General features: G+C 39.9%; 1 long non-coding RNA gene across 1 annotated transcript in view; it reads left to right on the top strand.

Moving 5' to 3' along the window:
- Positions 1-332: 332 nt before the first annotated feature.
- The window catches only part of LOC104868125, a 9,907-nt gene continuing 1,635 nt past the window's right edge, over positions 333-8,604 (top strand). Inside the window, exons 1-2 of the long non-coding RNA XR_781956.1 lie at positions 333-684; positions 8,463-8,561. This is a non-coding gene — a long non-coding RNA (uncharacterized LOC104868125). The remainder of the gene's footprint in view (positions 685-8,462; positions 8,562-8,604) is intronic.

Genomic DNA, 8,604 nt, shown 5'->3' with positions numbered 1-8,604 from the left:
TGATTAGGAGAGAGACAGGATTGCCTTTCACTGTCAAAGGAGGGAAAAAGCGGTAGAGAATGACAATACGTTAACATCAGTGTAAGCAGATGGCAACAGAGAGCAAGGCAGGTCCTCAGAGAGCTTTGAAATAAGCAGAAAGCACGACTTCAAACTGCATAAAGGCACAGAAGGACAGTGAAGTTGATGTCACACTGATTCGTCATGATGTAGTCATAGAAAGTGGGTCTAGCTGCCGCAAGAAGAGGAAACCATAGAGCAAAGTGATGACAGGAAACTGTGATATATCACAAAGCTGATGGCTTTAGGAAAGACCAGATGAGAACCAGACCCCAGGGAGGCCCCTGGAATGAGCCCGTGGCAGGGGGCCAGCCGTGAACACAAGCAGTCTTGGTGGATGTGAACCTCCAGTGACCACACACAATCTTTCTGTGTGGGCACAGCTGAAGCCTGATGCCCTTAAAAGTCCAGAAGTCCTTTATCCCAAAGTGAAAAAGCAAACGTTACCCAGTAGGCAAACAATGCTGAGAGCTCGCTTCCTCCAACTCCATAGCTAAGCTACTCACTCCGGATAACATCACTCCGCGGCCAAGCCCTGAGTCAGGAAGTAGTTTATTTTCACTGAAATTGAGGGGGAAGTTAAAGAGAAAAACAGCTGCAATTTGGTCAGTTCGGGAAAACCAGGTAGGAATAAAGAGAACAAGTTAAAGAGAAAGCCAGCTCAATTTGCTGGGAGCTAAATCTTGCACACCCGGAAAAGGCAACCATCAGAGTCTTGCTCATTTGTATTCAGTGTGACAGAGAAGGCTGGATTGGGCAGCAGGCTTCCTGGGTCGGAGGGCGAGCTTAGCCCCAGGAGCGGGTAGGGCTGTGAGAAAGCAAAGACTGACCGAATCACTGGATGCCTCCAGAAGCAGACAGTGAATGAAGAGTGCAGGTAGAGGTAGAAGGACAAGGGGAGGGGGAAATGGGGAAGGGAGGTAGAAGGCAGGAAATGGGGACAAAGGAGGAAAAGCTACTTGTTTCAAATCAATAATCCTTGCAACAATGCATAAGATTCTAATAAGATTACTGACATTTAGAAATGGGAGGAAAGGAGCTAAAGGTGTAGGGAAGATGTGATACGTAGGGGAAGAACAAAAAGGGAAAAGAAAAAAATGTGAGAGAATGAAAAGATGAAAATAAAGTGTTTGTAGATGGGGAGGGGAGGAGGGGGTGAAGAGAGGGCAGAGGTAAGGGGAAAAAAATGAGAATCAAGACTTGCCATGTAAAGGTACATGATCCCAACAATGAATGTAACTGTACTGTATCCCTAAATGTACCAATAAACTCAATAAAATAAAAAAGAATAATAATAATCCTTAAAGAAGATGTGCCTCCCCGGGGAGATTTCAAAGAGCTCCGGGTCTCAGAGCTAGAGCTAGGACTCTCCTAACGTCCCTCAGCCTGGGCCTGCTTCCTGCAACTCGTTCTCTAACTAGAGCGCCCTAGTTGCTGCTCTCTGCATTCCTTCCGTTTCCACCTTCCTGGAGAGCTCACTTTCCTCACGGTCAAGAATATACCGAATAGTTTCTCTGGTGTGAAAAACTAAAACAGTACTCAAGATCCCAATGGGACAATTAGCAAATAGGAAGAAAAGGACCAAAGGTGTAGGGACAGTGAGAAGGATAGGGAAGGGGGAATAAGGGAAAAGGAAAAAAATATGAGAAAATGTAAAAATGGAATTAAAGTGTTGGAAGGGGGGAGGGGAGGGGAGGGTGGGGACAAGGGCAAAAAATGAGAACCAAGACCTGGCATGTAAAGGTACAAGATCCCAGTAATAAGTGTAGCTGTATTGTCTACCTAGAATGTACCAATAAATTAAATTTTAAAAAAAAGAAAGAAAAGCAGAGAAACATCACCTGCTCTTTCTCTCAATGGCTGAATTATTCTTCTACACCCTTTTTTGATAGCAAAGTGGAAACCCTTAAAGGGATTACAGAATGAAGAAGTTTTGAGAAGCATGCTCTAAATAAAGAATCAGAGACGAAAACCTGTCGTGATGAAAAATTAAACTAAGCTGCCTCCAATAAAGTAAAGGAGCAACCCATGCTTGGTGAGCAGGAAGAATAATTCATACACAGTGGGCCTGATAACGAGGCAGTTTCTTGCCAATGCCTACGCCTCTTACCTGGCATGTGCTGAGAAAATTCAAGGGAAGCAATGCCACTGTAACACGCAGAATCTGAAAACTGAAGTCTGGGTTTATTCCTAAACTTGAAATTTATTCTCAATAACTTCTACCTGCTTAAATAAACCTATGGGAATAAGTGACTGTGATAAGCTTAACGGAATACTAAGCCAGCCAGAGCTTCGGCTTATTATGAGGTCACTCAAGTTAACAGTCTTCAAATAGTCAATAGAGTTTGGCCATAAAAAGTCCAGGACAAAACTACCATCCCTTGTTAGTTATGTGATCTTGGGAAGGCTTGTCATTGGGCCTAAATGTTAATTTGCTAAATGGATGTCATCACAGAGCTATGAGTAGGACTAAAATTTTTAAAGTATCATTATTTGTTAATGCGTCTATGTTTCAGGTAGCATAGTAAAGTTCTTTACATGCATCATCTCCTTCATCTCTGCAACTACCCTTTAAATAGTCAGAAGCATAACCAAATGGGTGGACAGATTAATGGATGGAATTACTAACCCCCACTTTAAAAATGAGATGCTGAGATCTAGCATGAATCATGCTAGGACTCATGGCTATTAGAATACATTCTCCTTTTCCTATATTATAATATTTTTCCATTTTCTACACTTCCACCCTTTGTTTATTCTGCCATCTTCTTCATCCTGACGATCTTGGGAGTCCTTTCCCTCACCAATTAACCAGGGTTTGAAGAGTTTCTTTTTCTTTCTTCTTCCAAACTGTTCTCATGAAAAGCCGGAATAGCTCTCTTATTCAATTCAGCAAATAATAATAGGCCAAAAGCAATGCGTCTGGCACTAGGATAGATGCTGGAAAGATAGGATAAAACATGGTTTCTACCCTCAAATTATTCTCAAGAAATAATAGAAGGCTTAAATCCCTGTGCTCCACCCTTCATCTCCAACTCCTCGTTTACCAAACTCTAACCCCCAGCCTACTCCTCCATCATGACGCCTTCCCTTGAAACCATGCAAATAAAATTTGCTTCCATAGTAGGAAGTGAAACAACGGGGTTTCAGCTTTGGTGAACAACTTTATGAGAATATGTCTTTTGGTGCTTTTTTTTTTAATCATTAAATTTATTGATACATTTTAGGTACACATCACAGTTACATTCATCATTGGGATATTGTACCTTTACATGATGGTATTTTGGTTCGTATTTTTTCCCCATACCCCTTTCTCCCCTTCACCCCCTCCATCCTTCCCTATTACAAGGACTTTGTTTCCATTTTTTCCTTTTCTTATATTGTTTCTTTTCCTTTCTTACCTTTCCCCTACCCCATTTTCCATACTCCTTTCATCCTTTTCTTCTTATTATATAATATCAATTATATATTTTGATGCTTGTTTACACTTTTGGTTTTTCACACCAGAGAAACTATTTGGTATTTATACATGTGTATCTTATTAATTTCACTTAAGAATATGGCCTAAATGTGCATCCACTTAGCTATAAATGTCTCTAGTTTCTTGTTATTTATGGCTGAGTAGTACTCCACTTTATATATTAAAAACAAAAACATCTCCTTTACCTAGTCTTCAGTTGATGGGCAATTGGGCTGTTTCCAAGTTTGAGCTATTACAAAATGACACTATAAACATGGGTGCGCATATATCACTGTGATATGATTCTTTTAATTCTTTTGGGAAGATACCCAGCAGAGGAATAGCTGGGTCAAATGGGACCTCTAATCCTAGTTCTTTGAGGAATCTCCATATTGATTTCCATAGTGGTTGTACCAGTCTGCACTCCCACCAACGATGAAGGGTTCCTATCTCCCCACAGCCCTATCAGCATTTGTTATTGGATGATTTCTTGAAAGCAGCTATTCTGTCTTGGGTGAGGTGGAATCTCAGTATTTTCATTTGCATCTCTCAAATGACCTGTGATGTTGAACATTTGTTCATATGTTTATTTGATGCTTTACTTCTTTGTCTGAGAAATGCCTGTTCATTTCAGATGCCCATTTTTGAATCAGGTCTTTATATTTGGAAGGTCTGATTCTGATTTTTTTTTACTTTTTTATATATTCTAGATAATAGTCTTTATCAGCTATTCCTTTGGTGCTTTTAAAACCATAGTGCTTAGTTGTGCTTTTACTCTGTCTGACCATGAGAAATGTGATTTTTGAAGCAAACAAGAGCCTGATCCCGAAGAAATGTCCCAAAGTCCTTAGCAGAATAGAGTTTTCAGAATGAAAACCAGTCACATGTTGGGAAATCTTGATTTTCAGAGAAATAGCTGCCTGGACACAAGAGGACTTTTAGTACAGAAAGCCTGGTTTTTCAATGTCTTCACCTTTGAGCATAATTTCCCTATATTTTGTAAAATGGTCATTATAATATCTTTGTTTCATAGTTGCTCCAGAAATTTAGTAAGGTAATTATATAAGGCAATTATGCACGGAAGTAGCCAATAGATGGTAATTCTCATCACTATTATTATCTGAGGGGAAATCAACAAAACAAAGTTCAAAAAGAGCTTTTAAGGTAACCCTGTTCCTTTGGTCTTTCAATTCTTGGGCTTTCTATACACGTGCTTTCTCTGTGGTTTCACATGATATTTGTTTAAGCCCCCTATGGCCAGCTGACCTCTCTAAAGTCTGACATTCTCATAATGTGTCTCTGCTTAGTGGACTTTCTTGCTGGATTACATTTGGATTTCCATGGAATTGTTTATTGTAGCCACACGGCACCAAAATGCATCACTATGATTAAATCAGTGAGAATGGCTACCAAGGGAACTCTGTAAGAGTTTCCTCCCGTAAGATATTTGGGCACATGAACGCAACATCCAATGAGTAACTCCCTAAGCATGTAGTGTCATCGTAGACTAAATAAGTAGTTCAGTGTATCATATGGGAACCTAAATGACAGGAATACTGTGTACTTTTCCTTTACAGTGTACTTTCCTTTTGAGTACGTTAAGAATTAAAAGTATAATATTCTCATGTATCTTTAAACATTCATACATATCTTTTGATTTCAGGGAAGTCATAGACTAAAAGAATAACTAGAAATCATTCATGTGATGTATGGTTATGTAGTATTATATTGATCTTCCAAAGCTATAGTAGTTCAAAGTACCATTAAGTCTTATATTGTACATATCAAGCAGAATACCAAACCTACCACATATTTCCATAAAAAACAACTGCAATAAAAAAGTCATTCTCCCTTCCTATAACTGAATTGTTTCTTGGAAAATCACTTCTAAAATCTTTACCTATTTTCCGCAGGTCTGTTTTAAAGTTAGCATAAATTATTAGCATATAAAAGGTAGCCTATACATCCATCTAGATCGATGTGTCCAGTTCTTGAGATTCAGAAACAAGAAGCAACAAAAGTCAAACTGGCCTGGTGGCGTGAGGTACGATCCAACACTCTGGCGAATATTTAAATTTTTAAACAATGATTGCAGTAAGACCCAGAGCCATCAATCCCTACTCCATCCCTTGCTTCCCGCACCCTTATCCCATTGTTCTCACACGTCCTGAAGCAGTTCTGGAAGTCATTTTCTGTCTCTGGTTGCACTTTCATGGCTGCCTTGTTCTGAATCTCTTCAAAACATTTACCTTTCATGGCCATTTGACTTTGGGGAAGAGCCAGAAGCCGCACTGTGTGAGATCTGGCAAATAAAGTAAATGCGGACGCGCCATAATGTTTTTCCCTGTCTGCCTTTCTGCTGCCTGGCACTTGGCAGTGGCAGTCACCAGCCTTTCATCGTGCCTTGTAAAAAACTCAGAAAAGAAGACTTGCAGAACCGCTTCAGAAAAATGGTAAGAATGGCGGGGTGAGTGCGTTCAGAGCCAGGAGGAGTATCTCAAGGGGCATTTTACCGTCATATAGTAGTTTAGTAGAAGAGGACTTTTATTTAAATATTCACTAAATATTTTTACCACCCTTGTATACATTTGCTTGATCCCACCGATATGTGAGAATTCTCTGCCAATTGCAGTAATATTGCAAATTTTTGTACCAATATGACATTATAGTTTGATCGCAGGATTAGCTACATTCTGGTCCCCTCTGTCTTCTGCCGGACAATGACAAGTCACCTTCTGAGTGGGGGTGGGGAGATGAGCCTCCCAAGACAGAATTAAAAGGATTGGGAGGTACTGAAAGCAAACTTCAGGGGAATTTAAGGTTTATGTGGTCAAATGCTAGTGGAACCATTCTATAATCTATTCAATCTGAAAAATGTATAACTTCCATAAACTGTATTCAGAAGAAACTATTTTGTGAAATGGGTCAAAACCAGGGAAGCCAGTGAAGAATTAGGATTTGCATAAAGATTTTTTCCTAAAAGACATCCTCCCCTCAGAATGTATGGTAACAGTGATGGCGAACCTTTTAGAGCTTTCAATGATACAAACCACTTTCTACAGCATCTATGCCATGGGTTCACCACTGGTAAAGGATTTCACAAATATATTTCATGCTTTTATGTTCTCAGCAGGTTTGACCCACCTCTCACTCCATTTTCTTTCTTTTTCAATTTAAGTGCATATGTTTACATATCTGAATTTATTTTGTATAATCAAGAGATGTTTCTTGACATCTTATTGCTGTCACTTTTGTAATGTCACCCTCTATTAATTATGAATGAGATAGATATTATTTCCACTTGTCTCACAGTTGACAGAAATGGGGTTAAGGCTTCGTAGCTGTCAACAGAATCAGCAGCAGCTAAAAGGCCAGGAATCTCTCCTTTAATCCCGCCTTCTTTGTCATTGCCATGGAAGAAGCTTCAATCATGTACAGCTTTTTTTTTTCTTTCCTTCACTTGTGAATGAGGCACATTTCTGCACTAACCTTGTTCTTTATCTCCTTTAAGCCCAAAGTGGAGACACCTTTGCACTAATACACTGGGGATAGCAAGGAGGCTGGTGAGGAGTAGCTATATTGGTATGCAGATGAACATTTCCAGTCATTTGCTTTATTCTTTCATTTACTTCCTTTCACTCACTTAAACCAATCTCTCTGAAAGAAACTCTGCGTTTCAAGAGAAAGAGTTTAGGTTTTCATATGAGAGACACCAGGCATGCCTCATAACCACCAGTTTGCCTGCTTTCCCCGTCTTTAAATGAAAGTAGTAACGATTTTATAGCACTCTGACAAGCACTAGACAAAAGCGCTATTTAGTCAGGAAAAGCAGTCCTCATGGTAAGAACATCATAAATGGTGCTGTTGTCAAATGATTCATAACTACTATCCATGCTGTGCACCCCCTTCTGAACAACTTGTTTTCCTCTCAAGGGAGTATGCGTCTTTTATCAGCCAGGTCTCTCCAGCTACAACACCCTTTCAACAAATATTACTCTATTCAAAGCACTAGGGTAGAAAAAATTTTAAATGCCTTCAGGTGTGGAAATGTTCTGTATAAGGTGTGATCAAAATATATGCTGAATGTTTAAATTGAAAAAAATTAAAGACACATTGCCATTAACCTCCCTGAAAAACTACTTGCCAGTGCTTTGGACTTATTGCATCCTTCTGGCCACATTCCGGGGCAGTTCTGGAAGTCCTCTTTTGTGAGTGTCTTTACATGTGCTGAGCAAAATTGTGGGACTGCTGCTGCTGAGTCCCTCCCATCCAATGGAAAGCTAGCTTCGTTAAAACATTCCGCCACGTCCTCATCCACCTTAATCACTGGACCCGGCACCCCATGACCTCTGGCTCTTCCCCAAAGTCAAAATGACCACGAAAGGTAAACTGCTTCAGGACATCAAAGACACAAAAGTCAAGAGAATGAACTTCCAGAAATGCTTGGGAAAGTGACAAGAATGACAGAATAAGTATGTTACAAGCAAGGGGGATTATTTTGAGGACTGATGACAATATGCCTGTAACTATTTTTAATTTAAACTTTTGTAGTATTTTTCTGTCATACCTCGTAGGTAAGAGCAAGCATTCCCCTGTGCTCGGCTCACACAGAAAAGGTGGGTACTGTCCAGCAACTGGGGCTGGTCCCATGTGGGCTTAGGCAGGTGATTTCACCTTGGGGAGACAGGGTCCACACATCCACATTGATTTGAACAGTACTACTGATATACTATTTTCCTTTTGGAGACCCTACTACATGCTTTTATAGGATTAGACTGCATAGATAATCAGAATGGATTTTGAGAAGTAAAACAAATGATCTACAAAATGTTTGGTACGAATGTAAAACTTATATCGTACTTGTGGTAACTCTGGGAGACTCCCATCCCACAAGAGCACTTCTCCCACATCCCTTTAATGTCACTCTTTATTCTGATTCCAGTGCTCATCGAGACAGGGATTTGAAGAACTCCTGCCTCAGAAATGTGACTTAATCTTTTCCTCTTACTGCCATCTCCTTAAAACCTAATGAAGTGAGGAGGTGAGTGGCTCGTGTGTTAGCCTTTAGATTCCATATATATATA

This window comes from Fukomys damarensis, unplaced genomic scaffold (genome assembly GCF_012274545.1).
Source record: "Fukomys damarensis isolate Sample0158 unplaced genomic scaffold, DMR_v1.0_HiC HiC_scaffold_38, whole genome shotgun sequence".
NCBI lineage: Eukaryota > Metazoa > Chordata > Mammalia > Rodentia > Bathyergidae > Fukomys > Fukomys damarensis.
This window is presented reverse-complemented; position numbering and strand designations above follow the sequence as displayed.